Source organism: Ambystoma mexicanum, chromosome 1p, assembly GCF_040938575.1.
Source record: "Ambystoma mexicanum isolate Mex_15411 chromosome 1p, UKY_AmexF1_1, whole genome shotgun sequence".
NCBI classification, from domain to species: Eukaryota; Metazoa; Chordata; class Amphibia; order Caudata; family Ambystomatidae; genus Ambystoma; species Ambystoma mexicanum.
In genome coordinates, this window is record NC_090921.1 from 382,601,628 (window position 1) to 382,621,923 (window position 20,296).

At 44.2% G+C, this 20,296-nt stretch overlaps 1 protein-coding gene across 3 annotated transcripts in view; it reads left to right on the top strand.

The window, feature by feature from the left end:
- The window catches only part of MEF2B (myocyte enhancer factor 2B), a 533,283-nt gene that overhangs the window by 450,050 nt on the left and 62,937 nt on the right, over positions 1-20,296 (top strand). The gene's annotated exons all lie outside the window — the stretch shown is intronic.

Here is a 20,296-nt window from a genome sequence, read left to right on the forward strand (position 1 = left end):
GGCATCTGCTTTCGGGAAACGGTCAATATTCAGGTCACCTTTTGGGATAACCAGTGCTGGAACGTGGACATTCACTATTGTGCATATGCGTCCCCAGTTTTTCGGCAGTCTGATGTATGCTTTGGATCCACATGCCCAATAATGATCCATGATTACTGCAGTCCCATGAGTCATTCCTGGAGCTTCAAAAATTCATCCACAGTTCTGATTTTCTCCCATTTTCCTTGTGCCATTGTTCCTGAAGCACAATTTCGGGCTTTCTAGTGGCACTATATGCAAGGGTGCTCCTCTGTCTTTGACCCATGTCAGTAATCTTGTAAGCTTTAGCCATAGTGGTTTGCACAATCTCTGTGAGTTTTCTATGACTTCTTTGCAGGCTCCAAGGACCATCCATGTTCGACAGATCACTACTCCTTCTTCCCATCCGTTTGGTGAAAGCACTCTTCCCCAAATCTGCATTTTTCCTCTATTTTTCCAAATTTGAGCTTCTTCTGGAGTGTTTCCTTGGACGTTCAGTCTTGTGTTTATTTCCCATCTTATCCCTGCTCCTTTAACTCCCGGTTTCTCGTACCTGATCACGTGATTCCTAGTATGGGCTCTATTTCTCGTCTTAATGTCCTGAACATAATCGTCTTCATCGGGATAATCTGTTTCAGTTTCCCATATCAATGAGGCATCACTTCCCATGAACTGGCCTCTGGTGTTGCACATTGCTACTTTTGACAGACAGTGTGCTGTCGGGACATCGATTTCTACAGCCACAAAGATCTTGGATTTCCCCAAGCTGTATGGTAGAAGTGCATAAATGAAGCATTCTCCTTCTGAGTTTTGTCTTCCAACTTCTTTCATGTGCTGGTACCAAATGTTGTTCCCTAGATGTGCTGTGCTGTCCAGGTAATCGTTTAGTTCATTATTATCTTCATGTAAGCTTCTCTCGATTCTTAGTATTTTCCTGTAGTTTGCTATAACTGCACCCCTGAATGCCTCTGTATGGCTTTTTCTTGCTGATGGGTTCTCAGGTATCCTGGTCCATGGTGCAGGTTTCTTCATCTGTGCCATTTCAGTGGACAAGAGTCTGGCAGCTCTTTCCTGGTCCTCGTGCATTTTTTCCCTGCTGCGTGCAAGTGCCCATGCCAACCAGCCTGACACTGCTCCGGTATATGGCTGTATTGTAGGTCTGGTACTTGTCCCTTGTGTTGGAATATGCGTGCTGGGTAATATAGTCTGTGTCGTTTTGTTCTTCAGTTCCTCTTGTCGTTTTCTCGCTCTGGTTAGGTGTGGAAATAGAAGGTCTATTAACATTTATGTCCTTGCGGAGAGTCTTTCTGAGGCCGCTTCTGTTTTCTTAAGGGCTTCTTACAAGACTGCTTCTGTTGGCCTTCCTCTTAATTCTTCTCGTTTTTTTTCACTATCTCTTGTGAAACTTTTTGCGGTAGGCAGCCTCATCTTCTCTGCTGCTTTCTTTTGAGGTTCTGTGGTCATTGACGCTTGGCCTGGTTTGTGTGCATTCAGTGTGTGCGTGCGTGCAGTTGCATTTTCTTCATTCATTTCGTGCTGACCCTGTCTCCGGCTCTCCTGCTCATTCGTTACCATAAATGTGTGTATATCACTATTAATCACATTCATTTCAAGTTCATTTACTTTACCCTCAGATCTCCTCGGGACTGGAATGACTATATAAGGTCTTGGTTCTTTTGTGGATTTCATGCGTGCATCATCAGGTGGGTGCACTGAAATTGGAATGCTTCGTGCACCAATAAAAAATGCAGTTCTGATCGTTAATGACAGTAAAATAATGATAAATACAATGCATAAATATATTGTAGTTTGATATGTAAGGCGACAGTATTTTCTTCCAGAGAAGCAGGGGGGCCTCTCTGCTTGTGGGAGGACCAGGTTACTGCTCTGGGCCCCCATCTCGTTCATTCGCGAAATATCAATGTTATTGTTCCCCCACCCAATATCGTTCTCCGACTTTTGTGTCAAAAAGTGTCAGGTGCTTCACAAGTGTCCCCCCTATTGTGAGTGACAATTGTCTCTTAATACAGGATACAGTTCCTTTGCTAAACTATGGGAAAAATAGATTATAATAACACTTCGATGAGGCACCTTTACTGTGCATGTTCAAAGTACGTGAGTTCCCAGTCCACCCCCCGAATCTGCTTCAGTCCTGAGGACATGTTGTACACCGGTCAGTATGAAGAAATAGGGAAAAATGACAACAAATATAACAAGTAAGGTTTTTGACTCTGCTCCATCGATCTGTCCCTTGGCGAAAGTCTCTTCAGAATCTCCTCAGATAATCTCTCTGATGGTTGGAAACTTCTACTTGGATTATTATTCCATGCTGGAGCATTCCCATTTGTGCGATATTAGTTGGATCTCTGATGAAGGTGAGGACGTCAACCTCGACAGGCCTCCCCGCCAATACCGGAAAGTCAGTAACTAGGCGAAAAAGGACATTGTGCGCTAATCTGCTGTGTTCTGGTGATAGGGACATTTGTCCCGTCTTTGTTGAGATTCAGGTTTATATGTTCTTTCCTTGACGTACACAATGTTTGCACTGTCCGGTCACGTGGAGTGCGACCAAAATACTGATCTTATTTAACAGATGGCTCAAATGTTCAGTGGATCTTGAAGGAATGTCAATGTATCAGTTGTTCTCCCATCAAGAGATGGACACTCTTCGATTATGTGAAAGAAAAGTGTATTGATGAGTTCATCTATTTCCGCCTATGGTGGAAGCATTTGTTTCCTTCTCACTGTACTCAGGGAGTACGATAAATTGTTCAGCAATGACAACAAGCAGTTGTCTTATTGTTTTTTCATTTTCAGGATCTTGGAGAAAGTCTGTGACACTGGGGAGCCTCCCTACCAGTGACGGGTAAGATCTTAACAATAGGTTGAAATATATAACCACATCCTTTGTGATGTCTATACTGTGGGACAGCATAAGTGCTTCCAAACAAAGTCTCGGTTTTGGATTAATCGGGATGCTGTATCTGTTTCCAATGTACGTATCCTTAATCAAAGTTTGTCATGGTCTTTTTCTCCTCACGGCTTAAGAGTGTCTTCGTTCAAAAGTTCATGTCAACAAAACATGTTGTGGCTTATTCGCGCAATTTTCTTCTTCACCCTGCAACTAGAATGCACAGATTGTCCGTTTCCATGTCCTTATCCCCTTTTTTGCTTAGAGGAAGTGTCCAGGTTAAGCCACAACTTGCAAAAGTTCTTTGTCTTTACTTTGCGGGTCATGTATCCTTCTTCCTCGTCATGGATCTCTTCTGCACGTGCTGTGGTTCTTCCCCATTGTCTGTAGTCTCTTCGCGTTGGGGTGCAGGCAGGGGGGTTCCTCCGATGTATGGCTTGATATCACCCAGGAAGATCCAAGCTCTTCTTCCTTGTAGCTTGACTGCTGATGGGGTGACGTCTTCAACTGTGAATGGTCTGTTAAACCTCGGCTCATCCCACTTTTTCCCTGTGTGATTCCTCACCAAGACGGTGTCTCCAAGGAAGACGAGTGGAACACGTAGACCCTGAACTGTGTCTGGTGTAGTGTCTCTTTCTGTGTTCTGTGCTGCACTGCACCCTGTTCGTCGCCGCTGCAGCTGGTCTGAAATTACAGTAAGGCAAGATGTCATGCATTTCAGATCATTTTGCATTTCAGATCCTAGAACCTCTGATGTTAACTGGGCGTCACATCTAGCTCTATCTCGGGGTGTGAGGGGAGTTCTCATTCTTCTTCCTGTGACTATCTCGTGTGGCGTAAGATGATGGTCGGAGCCAGGTTGGTTCCGAAGAGCATACAGTACCAGTGGAAGGCAGTCCAACCATCCCCTCTTTAGAGTGAGCTTCAACTTGGCTATCCTTTCCCTTAACAAGCCGTTGAGCCTCTCACAGATCCCATTACCTTCTGGATGATACGCCAATGAGAACTTGTGCTTTATACCAAGCAGCAAGCTAATCTGTTCAAAGATTGCATTTACACCATGAGCCCCATTATCTGATCTCATCAATTCACACACCCCCCCACCTGGGGAACACATCCCTCACTAAAAATGTGGCTGCACAGGTAGAGTTTAGGTGTGTTCATGGACCTGCTTCTATCCATCTAGAGAATGGGCACACCACAACAATTAAATATCTGTACCCGTTGCATACTTGAATCATGTCGACCTAATCGACATGCAAGTGCTGAAAAGGCCCATTTGGCCTGGGGATGACTCCTCTCATTACCTTTAATGTTTCCCCAGCTGTGAATTGCTGGCAGATTATGCAGTTTACCATAAAGAATGCAACATGCTCAGCTAAATTCGGTATGAACCAGTCTTCCGCGAGCGTTGCTGCTAGATTCTCCTTTGTCATGTGTGTCGGGTAATGCAACTGTTCCAATGCTATTTTTAATAGTGCTTCAGGTATTACTGGTTTACCAGTGCTGTCTTGTTGCCACAAGCTGTCAGAGGGGTATAAAGAACACCCTCGACTTTTCCACAAGTTTTTCTCTTCCTGTGGTGCCGCCCCTTGGAGCTGCATTAGTTGTGTTTGCCCAAGATCGTTATAGGCTTCCGATGAGGTTTGTGCCACCATGATCCTTTCATGGGTGTACGCCACTTCCACTTCCATATCCGTCTCATTTTTGGATGCCCTACGCTTGGCTTCCATGCCTGCTGCATGATTTCCGTGTGAGACGAAATCTGTCCCTTTCTCGTGGGCGGTGCATTTTACAACCGCTATGCCCACTGGGAACTCTAGTGCCTTTATCAGCCTGTCCAATAAGGCTTTGTGCTGCACTGGCGTGCCGTCCACTCGGAGATAGCCCCTCCTTTTCCAGCGTGCTAAACCTGCGTGCACTGTTGACGTCACATAGGCGGAGTCACTCACTATTTGGATCGCCAACCAAAATAGCCACACTTCACCCGGACTACACCTCCATCAACATAGACGGCTCCCTGATCTCAGTACTGAAGCAAGTTAAAACACTAGACGTTTACCTAGACGCTAATCTCACGATGACCAAATATATCAGTACTCTCTCCTCATCCACCACATACACATCCAAATTGATAGCGTTAAGCCGCCAATTCCTGACCCCAACCAATATGCCTTACTTTAGCTAGAGCATTGGTATTATCCAAACTCGACTATTGCAATGTACTATTGCTAGGGATCTGAAAGGCCAACCTCAGCAAATTGCAACTCATGCAAAACAAAGCTCTTAGAGCAGCTTAAGGGATAAAAAAAGTCTGATCACATTTCTAAGATTAGGAAAGATGCACATTGGTTATCCATTGAAGCCAGAAAAATCTTTAAAACTCTCTGTATTACACACAAATGTCTTACAAAAAAGCACCAATCTATCTTAGTAATGCAGTGCAGAAAAAAGAAACTACCAGAACACTAAGATCCAATGGCAATCAATTCCTTGTGTCACCCCGCTACAACAACACTAGAGCAGGGGGTAGCAGCTTCCAAGTACTAGCTCCCAAACACTGGAACTCCCTCCCCATTAACATCAAAAAAGAGACCTCATTCCCCGGCTTCAAAAAGCAACTGAAAACCTGGTTATTTAACTAATACTAGTACCCGGTCTTTCCTGTCCTAGTAGAATGATTACTTGCCCAAACCGTAACTATGTCTTGTGCCGAACCTTTATGACTTGCCTATTGTTACATTATGCATCTCTCTCTATTATATGACCAATTATTAAGATGTCTGTAGCCACGCCACGATACCACAGGGTCTGGGCGTGTAACAAATTAATTAAATAAATAAATGGCCTAATTGTTGCCTACTACCCCAGTGTCTTGCGTGATACCTTCAGGCACTCCTGCATTTGTGCATTGAATGCTGCGGCTTGGAGTTATATAATTTAAATGGAAAATGTACCTCGATATCCCAGCCTGCAATATGGAAAACCAGTCCTGTTTGAAGGGGTTGTGCAGTACATGCCACTTAGCAGGACCTTGTGCTGTGCGCAGTGGTGATATTTATATATAATCAGTGCACTGCATCAGCAGGGCCCCATCTATGGATTTGCGTGCAATTCTTATCCCATAAATCTATGGGTTGCCGAGTTAGGAATGAAATAATCATTTTTTGTCTACAACAGTCCACAAAAATGTGCTTAAAAAAAAATCAAATTAACAGAAAGGTAAACCTAAAGTGTGATTTCCACATAGCAGAAAAGTAGCATAACTGCACCTTTGGTAAAACAGTTTTCAATGGTGGATTTAATAATTCTTGGTAAATGCTCTTATGGCCAAACAGCATGTGACCGAGAGGTACCTATAAGTAAAGGCACAGCGCTTTGGCTCTTTTCGTTAGATTTTATAGCAGGCAAGGAGGTTCAGTAATTACATCTGCTGCAACTATCTTTGCACCGCCCAGGTTCCAAGCGCAGTAAGATAGCTCAGTGTGTTGATGCACATGCAACCGATTGGATAGAGGTATGTAATCTACTGGTCATAGAGGCCAGTAGTGGTAACACAATTTGTTTTTAATGCACATGCTGCAGAAGTGTGTGCGTGTGCGTGTTACTAGATGATACATCTGCAACAGAGAGATCTGTTTAACAAACTGGTCATAGGGGCCAATGTAATCCTAGCTCAACAGGTTAATGCACTTGTAGGGCAAACACATCAGCTTTCATAGTGGTTAATGATTTCAGTCAAAGTACTGGGTGTTAATACACCAACAGTACAGAGATGGTTTCAATCTGAAATCACAGGTCAATAGCCCAGAAATCATTAACCATTGTACTCAATGAATTAGAGCAGGGCATATACAAAATTACAGATTCAATATGAATCATTGAAATATTTAATTTTACAATTCTAAAGAGTTTTGGAATGAATACCAGCAACTGTAAAGGGATTAAAATATGATTTGGTTATACTCGTAATAAATATTAGTTTAATTATAAAGGTTTGTGTGCTCTAGCACCTTGAAGCGTCTCTTGTGCCAGATGGAATTAACAATATATATATCAGACCAAATAATCGGATAGACTCAGAAAATATGGAAAATACGAGTTTATTCTTAATTCAATAAAGTAGGGCAAATTGGCAAACAATGGACTGATGCTCGCACGCTCACACACAAACTTGATTATGTACGCCAATATGCATCATCTATGATATCCTACGTGGCAAACTGCAAAACCTATTGAAGGGAATGGTTGGTTAAGGGAACATATGTACTTATGGGATACATAAGGGTTAGTACTTCATTGGCTGCCCCTTAACTGCAAGGCATGCCTTGAACTACCTCTAAATATGTATAATACTGATTATAGCACAGAAAATGGCAGCAGATTGGTCTATGCAACATTGTATAGCGTGTTGCCCCATATACCATCTGATTGGTTGGCATTCTCACCCAACCTTGGAAATTCAGCTCGCTAGCAGCACGTAAGCAAAGTGAAACCCAGGTGTTCAAGTCACGTCAGATTACTCCCCACCTTTCCAATTAATCCATCATCTATCATCAGTCCGGTCATAAACCAAAGTTTTCCATCTGTCGTTGACCTTGTAGTCTGCTTTCTGTTGTGGGACATTTGAGGGAGTGTAGACAAATCACTACCTTCATCCAAAGCTTAACGAATAACCCTTGTTTTCGACTTCTGAATCACGTGTGAGGAGACCACACATTTGTCCTTTTCGTCCTCCTATTTACTGCTATTTGATTTAGTTATACTGGGTTTTCTTGCTTCTCTTGGCCTCTAGAGACCTGCTCACTCCATCTTGTACGAATCTTAGCCATTGTTAATTGTGCAATACTTGGGTCTTGCAAATGTTTTCTTCTTTTGTTTAATCCAAGAGAAATATGTCTTACGTACATAGCTTATCCGTCTGCCTCCCATTGTACCTTAAAATTATTCCTTAAAAAAGCACCTTTGATCCCAAGCCAACATAGGTTCCTCTTTATTTTGCACACAAAGCTATTTATCCAATGTCTCCTGCCTCTACATCCCTAGTCTGTCTCTGAGGTAACTGGAGTTAGTCTTAACACAAGCCAACGTCCATCTTCCTATTATGGCCGTCCTTGCCACGTTATATTTTCCTCTATAGCAAGCTTCTATATGTCTCATCTACCTTGCGTTACTGTGTAGTTACACTTATTGGTCAACAAGTTACTTTATCTTCTCTGTATATATGATTACTTTATCATTTTGTACATGTTTCTCTTGCCACTGCAGTCACATCGTTACTCTTAAGTATGTTCATATCGGTTCAGTATATCCTCGTATATCTTCTTCATGACATCACTGCCCTCATCAGAATTCACAGAGCGCTCCATGATGTCCAATGGTACCTGCTGACATCCTTCCACTCTTTTCAGAACAAGGGTTCATTCGGTATGGTTGCGCGAGTTTATATTGTCTCTCATACGCTCGATGCAGTATAGGGGAAACACCTCGGGTCACACATAGAGCTATGCTCCTACTGTTCCAATAGTACGGCGGTGGGGGGGTGGGAGCTAGGGAAAACGCATCCACCTGCTCCTCTATATTTGTGTTCCATGTCCCCAATGCTTCACCAAAGTAGTTCATAACAGCAAAAAATAGACTATCAAGTCCCCCTAGCATGGCCAATGCTTTGCCACTCTTCCTGTGGCTGTGCTTCTAAAAGGGGGCAATCATTTAGCTCTCAATCATTTACACCAATAGTAAAAGACATTTTTTAAAAGCGTGCCTCTCTCCCTCTGATCCATGCATCTCTGCTTCCTTGGCGTACCCAAGGGCATGTGGGCAGTTGGTTCAATCTGAAATGTTCCACTAATTTCTGCACAATTATCTGCATGATTACTGATGATCACATGCTAGGCCCTCCTGACGTTTGTACTCCAAATAGGACATAGGGCCTCATTAGACGTTTGGAGGTATTTCTGCACTAAATCTTGCGAATACCACGAACCCGATTTACTGGTATCACCACTTGGTCCGTCGGAATCACTGCTGGATTATAAGTAGGGGTATGGCCGTGTTAGTTCCCAGACTCCATGGGCATTTTGGCAGAATTACCACTGGCGATAATTCCGCCAACTGATGGCTGTTTTCTGAAGGTAAGGTGGCAGAATTACCTCCAACATTTTTCTGAAGGATTTTCCTCTACCCCACCACCAAAACCATAGTTGGGCAGTTCGGGAATGTGGCCGTAACTGTGTTACTGTTGCATTATCACTGATCTTAGCCGCACTGCCCAACTTGTAATGATGCGCATAGTGCCCCAGTTTGTAGCAGTTTTACACAAATGGATCCCCGCACCATTTCCCAGGAACACTCATTGAAAAAAGAAAGTTATTTTCTAGTCCAAAGCTTTGGATGGCTCCACACATGAGCAAGCCCCATAGTATCCGATATGGGCAACAAATAAGAAAGAAACTCTACATAGCCACATGAAGCCCCAAGACGTCCACCACACTCAATAAATACACTAAAAATAATAAAATGTTCTTTGTTTCTGAGGCCTATCATTTTGTGCAAAAATACTTCACGTTTGTTATTTTCCTGTATTGAGGTAAAACAGCTGTATTTTATCATATTCGTATGTCTGACTCCTGCCTCTTCCTGCTTCTAAGCAAAGTAAGAAGGTGTTATTACTATGAAATGTAGTAGCACTTACTTTATGAATTTCAGAAGGATGAAGTGCTGATTCAGACCTACAAAAATACAAACTTGGAAAGTGCGGGCTAGCACATGTCAGAGTTGAACTATTAACTCGACGAGCTATCCAACTACGACACAGCATACTGTCTAATCAATTGTGCAGTTAAAAGGAAGTTTTTATTAATATATCTACCCACCACCCTCTTCTGCCCCCTTACAGTCCTTTTTAAAAACAAAATATAGCACTACTATTACCAGGTTTAGTAGTGGACGATGACATATTCCACCTACTTCTAAGCACTGTAATAATAGGTGTTATGTTAATAGGAAATGTAACCCCCAGAGCCAATGCATTACCAAATGCTGTGGTAGGCACATTAAAGAAGAAATTGCTGGTAAGATAGCTCAGTGGGTTAAGTGCTCCCTGCTATGATCTATGTGTGGTCTACAGGTCACAGGTTTGAATCCTAGTAAGATCGACTCCTCTTTTTGAGTGTAACAAATGTGCATTAATTTCAGTTGCCAGGAAAAATAATGGAGTGTTTGTCGAATACGCTATATAAGCAATGTTTATAAATGCCTAATTGCATAAATAAATCAAAGCATAGGCCCGGAACAATGTACGGGCAGATTCTCACCGTTTTTTTGGGCAAGTTAGGAGATGAGCGCATTTCCTCAGTTGCTCCAAAAAAAGGAGCAGCCCAATCCACAAAGGCATCGGAATGAGCGCATCTTAAATGCGCTCATTCAGAGGCCCTTTTTCAATTCTTTGCACATTTCCGCACATCCAAGGGCACTTCTGCACATTTCTGCAAATCCAAGGGCGCTTCTAAACATTTAGCAGCGCACCCCGAATTTGCAAACGCAATATGCTTTTAAGCGTGCAAAAATGAGGGTCATCCTCCACCTGTGGAAACAGGAGGCGCAAATCATGATAGGGTCATCTTTGACCCTGACATACATTTTTCTTTAAGTGTGACAGCTGTGGTTTAACCCGCAGCTGTCACACTTTCATTTCCAGCCCCCTAACGGGGATGTAAAGGCTTTTATTTGAAGCATTCCACGGGGATGGGCCCTGAACAACTTTGTGGTGTTTCTGGATCATTTGCAGCTGAGCTTGGTACATGACGGAATCAATTACACATGAGGCTGCACGTGTACTACCTCATACCATGCATAAATGGCACTGACTGGCATTACTGCAGCATTTGTGGTTGCACTTCACATATAATGGCAGCAATTAAACATGTGAAGGTCTCCCTTACATATGGTGACCATGCCAGGTGCATGAGACATTAAGTGGCATTGGGTGGCATTACTGGGCATTTGAGGATGCCTTTGGATATGATGGATGCAAGTGGATGTTTGAAGGTGTAACTGATATATGTTGACTATACCTAGACTAAAAGGCTATAAAAGACATAAGATGGCTACACTTGGCATATTGTATTGGCAGAACCTGAGAAAGTGGGGCATTACTGGGCACGTGATTGCTAGACCTGACTTGTGCAGCTATAATTGGTATAACATATCATTAAATGGATGGCCATGTAAGGCTGTAGTGGCATATGCATTTTTTGACAAATTTAGTTTGATTTCTAAAGCGCATAATGTCAAGTCATAATGTTACGGGCAGTGGTACTCCATCTAGGCATAGTTGTTACAAACGTATGGAGCAATGCAGACATGCTGGAGTAAAGAAAGGATTGTCTGAATAACAGTTTTTTTGTTATTTACGAAATTCATTAAGGAAGTTAGCATGGCAGTGCCACCGGCCTATGATGGCTCGAATGGGGCTACCCCTGTCATAGCCTGAGCCCCACCATAGCATATCAAGGCAGCACCCTTGGTAAAATGTGGTTGGTAGCTAAAAATCTTATGTCTGCATCAGCACCAGGTTGGTATTTTATGAAATGAAAAGCTTATGTACATTTGTTACACCCATGAATCACTTCAGGTGACATCATTGGGGTTAAATGTCATGTGATGTTATTTCATGTGATGCCACCTAGGTTAAAGGTCGTATGACATCCCTTCCTGTGATGTCATCGGGTGTGCAATGTCACTTCCGGTACCCTTGGCATTTTGGTGAATTGACATCACTGGTAGCATGGTTCAGTACACAAAGTTTGCAGTATGGGACTGCCTCTTAAGTTTCCTGGGTGAGGAGGTGGAACCTAGGAGGTCATGTTTAGGCTTAATAGGAAAAGTATCCAGGAGATACAGGGAAAAATGTCAGTCATGAGGGTTGGACGTGCTTCAAGAATGTGGCGGGGAAGAGTATAATTCAGAGTAATGAAGTCAGCATACATAATCAGGGCATTATTTGTCCTACCTTCACGTTATGGCCTAAAGCTGTTAGTACAAAGTAGTGAGATCTGTATAGGTTTTTGAGTTATGGAGGTGAAGAAAAAAAAAGTGTGCATAATGGTGAGTAAAGTATTCAGACAAAACATGTTAGTACATTAAAAGGGGTATTATTTTGTAGTATTTAAATTACAAAGTTATCAGGTAAGCATTTTAACTATAATCTTGGTCGAACTGAAACAGTTTTAACATGAGCATGCACTCAGTAATATAATGTAAAAGTTTAACGTTTTCTTTAAATTAAAGTGAAAGCATGCTTCTACATTCTGGCTTTCTTTTTGACGTGTTAAATTGGATGTAGTCTTATGATGAAGTGCAGTGAAAAAATAATCACAGAAAGACAGCGTCTTGTCGAAAGAAATCTGGATGGGAATTTGTATTGTTGTTTCTTAAATGTAAAGAACTGCTTTCTACTGTTTCCCTTTCTGCTTCTGAAATTAGAAAGGCCAGAATGCAGTCAATAACTGAACACAACATTCTGATTGGTACTCTCTTGTTATTGACCTAATTTCAGCCATCATTCAGACTTCAGCATCAGCCTAACAGCTGACACTGCATACAATATTTTATTGTGGCAATAAGCCCCGAGACGGCAGGGTAATGCCCCCGGGGCCCACAGTTACAGGCCCGAGCCTAGCAAAGGCCTTAACAAAGGCCCCGGGAGCATTACCGTAGACCGTAATGGTCTGCCGTCGAGCGGCTTGTTGCCATTAGTACCCTAGCCCGTTAGACCGGGCGACTCATTTCTTTTTTTTTCTGGCTGCGAGTCCCTTCTCCCTTTCGATGGCGCCATTGAAGTAAGTAGAAAAAAAAGTAAACAAAAAATGGCCACCATGGAAAGGGAGGAGGAACTACACGTCGTCCCTTCTCCCTTTCCATGGCGGCCATTCCGGAACGAAAATGCTGTTAGAGATGCGAGCGAGCTGAACGCCGTTGAGTGATCGGGATTACCATCAGGTAAGGCTCCGAATCCAGCCAACCACAAATAATTGTTTTGTTTTTTGCCGCGCCAGGTACTAACTACTTTTACTGCAAAGTGTTCATAGCGTTATTGGCCTTAGGATGTACCCCAACTTTGGGAAATTACTTAGGAGCAGGAATTATCATTGTTGTTGTTGAAAATGACTTCATTACCGACCTCTCCTAGATAATCTATTAATTCACCCTCTACACATAATGTTGGTTCTCTAGTTGCTCTCACGCATTTTTCATCTTCCAAACCTCCCCTTCCCTCAACATGTGTATGCCTAGATACTACGAGTGTTCGGGCTTTGGTCATTTTCATTGTTGTCCCTCCCCCACTCGCCTCACTCTCTGTGCTGGCTAATATTAGAATATTAACCATGCCGTCTGCATTTGTTAGAATGGGCATAAATCCATCAGGTGTAGATCCTTCCTTTTCTCCTGAAGATGAGGAAAGGTGGAGTCAGGGACGTCATTTAGGGGTCGCCAGAGGTCACAACTGCAACCTCTGAGGTCTCCCTTGCAACATCTGTGGTCTCTCTTGCGACCTCTAAAAAAATCTTTTTTTAAAAACAGGTTTTTTTTTGTTGTCATTCAAGCTTCTGGGCTGTGGCCAGCACCATATGGCTCTTTTCTTCTGGAGTGGCTGTCTTTCTTCTTCAGGCCCCTTAAAACAATAAGAACAGGAGTGCCAGAAGTCTAACACTTTCAGCAGTGACCCTAAATAAGAAAGATTAGGAATACCAAAAATGTGTCTTTCTGGAATTCTATACAATAATTGCTAGACTCATTAAAGGTTTATTTCAGGCACACTTCAGGGAGTGAGTCACTGATTTAGTCTGTTCTTAAACGCGTCAACTCAGCCTTTCATCCTTCTGAGGTCCATAAATGAGTACCAACACAGGTTGGGTGATATTGTGTGTATATTTTTTCTATATAAAGCACTTAAGCGTAAGTGTTATATAATAACACATCATTATCATTTGGTCATCGACGTCTGCTTTCATTCACAGTCATTTCGTAATATGGGCCTATACACACTGATCTTAATGATACATATGGCGATCCATTCTTTTATGAAATATATATCACATTATAGTGATATCTTAACCATATTTTTCGTAGTGTACAATGCTATGTGATGCCACTTCCTGTTTTGTCAACAGGTGAAAGGTCGTGTTTTTACATCGCTTCCTGCGATATCACTTTGGGATAAGGTCAAATGACATCACTTTCTGTGATGTCATCAGGGGTCAAGGGTCGTGTAATGTCACTTCCGCTACCCCTGGCATTTTGGTGAAATGACGCCCCTGGGTGGAGTAGCGTCCCCGAGTTGATTCTGCAATTTGTATTGGAGAGATTTGATTGGTGTAAGGATGGGTTATCGAACATCAGTAAATTACACAGGGCCCTTTCACTTTCACGGGTTTGTCTTTTTGCCACCTTGTTCTCTTTTTCTTTGGGCACTCGATCTGGGGTCCAGTATTACACAGTCTTTGTATGCATGAGCTGGGCAGCCAGCAGCGGCGTTGGCAGCTTTCCTGCATGTGGAAAACTCAACACCTGTCCTCAGCACACAAGCTCTGAGCATCCAGCTACCTCCCCAGACAGTCATTAGGTGCTGTGCTAACAGGGGGGTTGGGTGCCTTCCACAAAATAATCGTTGGGAAATATATTGGTTAGTACGTAAGCCTCGAAAAACTTGACATAGCCTTTTAGTCCACGGCAAAAGGCTATATCTCCTACACCTTTGAGGGCCAGTACGGCTCACTCCGATGGACGATAGGGCTATCAGTACCAGTGACAGCAACTGCAGACAGTGTGTCACACTGCGGGCGGTGCCAAGGCTGCATGCAGACGACGGCAGATGGCAGGGAGGGCATAGTGGGAGAAAGAGCAGCACATGTGGTAGGGATTGCAAACTGAATGGGAGGCATCATTGCAGCAGGTGGACAGAAGCAGGCTAAGGGAAAAACTGGGGGGTTACTCTACCTTCTAGTTGGATAAAAGAATGGGGGGAAGTAAGGCTGCCAAGAAAAAACAGGGTAATCTCCACCTTCAAAGAAAGAGCCCTCTTTCTATTTCTATGACAACAACAAAAGGGACCTGCAAGGAATGGAAAAGTAAGGGATGGGCATGGTGGGAGCAGCAGAGGAGGCAAGCATGGACAACACGGGAGGTGCGCAGAGTCAAGGGAACGGCTCACAGTGCAAACAATACCCCTGGTTACTGTCCACTTCCATCCATTTTATTGGCTCTGGCAAAAGTCCCTGGTGCTAATTTAGCATTGTAGACCGCAGGGTTGCCATGGTTGTGAGATTATCTCTGCCCGAAGTCATTGACAAAGTTGAAGCAGAGGGGATATGGCTATGTATAGGGATTATGGCCGCACCGCTAAAGTCTATTATGCTATTAGAACCTATCCTTTGACTGTCATTTTCCCCCTTTGTCCACCTTGTGTGAGTGGGAGAAAGAAGGGTCATAACAATGAAGGCACCCCAATCTAAAATGGCAGCTCAACAAATGATACTCAGTGTTCAAGGTGCATACAACTGGCTTTTGTGTATGTTAGCAGGAGAACAACAGAGGCTGGCATCTGTGGCAGGTGAAAATGAGAAGCCAAGGAATATGTCAGACCTCTGGCAAAAGTGGTGAATGCAGAAGTGCGGGGTGAATGAGATTGGTACCAGAATGCAGTCTATATCAGTAGTTTTACACTACATTACAAACACTCTTATTGGCTCATCCACAAGTCCGTAGTTGCTAATAGGATATAAAAAACACTTTACTGGGGGACTGAGTGTTATCACCAAAGAAAAAGGAGGCTAACATTGACATTTGAAAGCACATTTAGACCAATGTCACCCTGAGCGGGAAGGGTATGCCTAGACATGGGTCCCAAGTCTGCTGGGGCTAGAGACAAAAGCTACACCTCACTGATGACACTCCATGAGACCGAAACTTGCCTGGGGTCGCTTGTGGTCTTGTGCAGAAGGGATGTGACCATGTAGTTTGAGCTGGACGGCACCCTTTTGGGGGTGGCACCAAGCCTGATAGGCATATATTCTTCCCCCTCCCTGTAATGTATTGGCGGGTGAAATAACAAGTATCTCGGGGGTTTCCCAGAGCAGTGCCAGAGGTTAAGATTCATTGAAAACCTTCCAGCCATCACCTGTTTTGTTTGGCTATCGCCTATTTGACCTACACCCCAACCCAAGCCAGTTACAAATGTCCCAGTGAGATTCGGGGTTGCCTAAGACCATTAGGCAGTGTGTCCCCCCTCCTCTGCCCCTAGTAGCTGAGCCACTGCCAGTCACCAGTTGGCAGATTATAATTTCATTGCATTCATCCACCAGGCGTATGAATACAAAATTAAGCACATGTGTATGAGCGCGTTATAAATGCCATATCATATCATATCACATGCGCGATGTAAAACCTATCAATTTAAGTAAAAATCAAAAGGCAAATACAAAAGCAAAAAGCAAGTAAAAAGGGCAAAACGAAAACTTGCAGGGCACATATATAGGTCACCGGGAGGAAAGTGAAGCAAGCAACAGAGTGTTTAAAGATGGTAGCAGGAAAGTAGGGTGGTGGGGCTTGGCTCCAGAGAAGATTTTGAAGTGGGAGTACTTTATGCCACATATTTTAAATTTAGGAGTAAATTGATTTTTAGGGAACAAAAATCCCATTAAAAAGGGTTTTTTTGTAGGTCAATCGTGTTGGCACCTACGAATTCATCCAAATTAATACATACATTGCAATTAAGAGTTCCTCTTCCGATCAGGCAGTAATACTAGTGAAGCGCCTTCCTGTGGCACTGCTCGGCTGGTACCGCTGACTGGTATATATCCATGAATCTCTGTGGGTGTGGGAAGGTGACACGCTCCCGTTTGTGTCTGTTCTTTCTTTTTTCTTATTGGGATATTTGTATGGATCTGGGTTTAAATGTCGTTTACCAAAAAAGCAAAGTTACACAGACCCATCTGGTAAAGGCTGCCCCCAAATGGGTTCTCTTTCTCCCTCCCTGGACATTTCTGTGGTGGGGGGAGAGGCAGTAGTCGAAGTGAGCGGGAGCGGTCGGGAACGGTGCTCCTCTACTTTTTTAAATTACCTTTTACAGCTCCTATACTTTTATTTGAAAAAGAAACAGTTCCGGAACAGTGTCGTTTTAAAATAAAAGTGTAGAAAGACATTGCAGCTTGCACTTTCAGTGCATTGCACTGAACGTTCCCTTAAACAGCAGGTGCAAGTGTTTGGGTGGTGTGTATTGTGTGTGGGAGGGGACATGATGATGGGGGTTTGTGGGGAATGGGTGCAGGCCAGCAAGGAACATAGTTCCCATACTTCTTTTCGTACACTTCGACCACTGGGGAGGGAGCGCACCTACACTTCCCTTCCCCTCTGCCTCTCCCCCATAACTCCCCGCTCATTCGAGCTCCAGATCCATCTCCGATCACCTGTCCACCGGGCTGAAGCGAAACATACTATGCATCGGCCTAGGTGCTATGCTGGAGACGATAGTCTACTTGTGCTCCTTATATTTGTTTGTAGGGAGTATTAAGGGATTGATTGACGTGATTCTTATCTGTGGGGCTATGGGTGTGTGCAGTGAACGGCTGAACACATGGCCACTGCGGCTTCGTTTGAGGTTGTTTGTGGGACTTTCTTGGCGTGTGTAGCTTTCTCTCCGCAGGCCGTGGTCATCGTGGTGCCATCTTTTGTCACCTTGGCCCTGGTTGTCATGTTCCACATGTTTTAATGTGGCTTTCTTCCGTTTCCAGATTTCTCCTGTTGGTGCTCTCCTGCCCTTCTCGCCTCACTGATACTCAGTTAGGGAGGCTTAGTCTTCCAGACACTGCTCCACTTGTCGTTAACTGGCACGAGACTTGTAATCCTTTTCCCAGGTTTTCAACTTGATATTATATGATATGATATGATATGATATGGCATTTATAACGCACCTACACACAGGGTTTTCAAGGGGCGACGAGGCAAAGGGAGGGGAAACAGAGGAAAGACAGACAGCGATAATACGAGGCCAGGTGACATTGAGATTGCGCAAGTGTAGTGGAGGGGGGAAGGAGAAAAGTGCAGGGGGGAAGGGGAGGGGGCAGTGCAATACATAGGATGACAGTCAAATCAATATAGGAAAAACATAGAATAAATAGAAGTGCAGCCAGCTGGTGGCAAGTGAAAGGGTAAGTGCAGACATCAGGTGTCAAGTGCTAGTAGGGGCTGTAGGGATACAGAAACAGTCCCTGATACAAGGGTTGCCAGGGGGCAATGCAGGCGTGCAACTGGCGGGGGGTATCTGTGCCTGAGATCAGAGGGTAGCAAGGTAAACCAGTGGAGGTTCAGATTCAGCCAGGAGATCAGCAGGGAGAGGTGGAGAGAAAACAGAAGCAAAGAGGAAGGTCTTGAGGTGCTTGCGGAACCAGAGATGTTTCTCCTCAAGTTTCAGAGAGGCGGGGAGGCTGTTCCAGAGGGAGGCCCCAGCAGAAGAAAGAGATCTACCCCCAACTCGCTGCTTGGAGAAGCGACTAACCCTGAGGGAGTTGGAGGCGGATGAGCGAAGAGCTCGAGAAGGAAGATATTTAAGAAGGGAAGAGTTGAAGGTATTGAGGTCCCCGGCCCCAGAAGGCCTTGTGGACAATGCAGAGGGTTTTGAACCTAATCCTCGCCACCACTGGAGGCCAGTGCAGAGATCTCAGTCCTGGGGAGATGCGATCCCTGGGCTTGAGGCCAAGAACAAGTCTCGCAGTCATGTTTTGGATGAGTTGCAGAGGGCGGAGTGTAGAGGCAGGCAGATTTAGAAAGAGGCTGTTGCAATAGTACAGCCTAGAGAGAACCAGACATCTGGAGACAGTGAGCTTCTGGGGGAAGGAGAGGAAAGGAAGAATACCTCTGATTTTCCCACATGGGTTATCCTTTTCTCCGTTTGTCATTGGCTTTGTATGGAAATGTGTACCCACTTGGCCACTTCCAGATAGCTATTTGCGAGCAGAAAGGTAACAGGTCTCTCTATTGCAAATGTTCTGCTCCCAGCATGCACCCCAGCACGTCTGCCTGCGTGGCTAGGGTAAGGCAGATTAGCAGCAGGTGGTTCCTTGAACCTCACCCAGTCCTATCACGTTTGATTAAAAGTCTTTATTGTTATGGAACTTTGAACACACAGGGCCTCATTACGACCCAGGCGGTAAGTTACCGCCTGGGTCGTACCTTTACCACCATGGCGTAAACTACGTTTACGCCATGGTGGTTGGCGGACTTACCGCCCCATTCCGAGGTTGGCGGGTGGTAAGTCCCCATTAACCCATTTACCCTTCCCCATTCCCATTTTTGCCCCATAGGGCATAATGGGAGTGGGGAAGGCGTTAATTACGCCACCGTAAATTACGATGGCGTAATTAACAACAAGGTCCCTTAGCGCCATGGATTTTAACACCTGCTAAAAGCAGGTGTTAAATCCTCCATGGCGCTAAGGGACCTCGGAATCAGGCGGTAAGGGTCGGCGCTGTTTACGCCGCCGTAAACCCCTTACCGCCTGGGTCCTAATGAGGCCCACATTCTTTTATTGTGGGCTCTTTGTAGTTGTTTTGGGATATCAGCTCACATCCCTCCTGAAGATACAGCCTTCCCTCGGCCTGCGCTACCACACAGGTAAACAGGTATGCCTTAGGACAGTGCCTGTGTCACCTCGATGATTGGGGTCACTGCTGATATAGTAGTAGTATTTGGCTCAGTAGGCAGGTTAGCCCCTACTCGTACCTGTACTCCCGCAGAGCAGTAGTCAGTTTGTCACACCTTGTTAATCCAGTTTTAAAACAATCACAAGAGTTTTTGATACCTTTTTCGTGAACTAAGTGAAAATATTGTGCTGTGATGGAATAATGAATACGCCTTCGAATGCCACAAAGACCTTCATCAAATGGTTATAAGCAAAGTGATGGGAGAGTACCTGCCATCATAGCTTCATATCCATGACGAATGCAGTGCTGAAATGCCCGAAAGACTGATCTGCTTTGAGTATGGAAATGCAAGGATCTTATTAACTTCTTAAGTGCCAGGCTATTATGCAAGTCTATGCAAAAAGGACGAGCATACTCGTCCTTGGCCAACATGTGTAACTGCTATGTCTGCAAGCTAACAGATCCGCAGTGCAGAAGTACAACTGTTAAATAAGAGAATCAGAGCACTGCATTCCTTGCGCCCCAGCCTTGGAGGTGAAACATCCAGAGCGGTCTGTCTCCCATCACTGTTGCTTTTTACCATCTCATAAAGAAGGTGCTTGTGACTTTTAAAGCTAATGCAAAGGGGCTGTTGGAACTGCCAGAGACACGTTCGGATTATGGACCT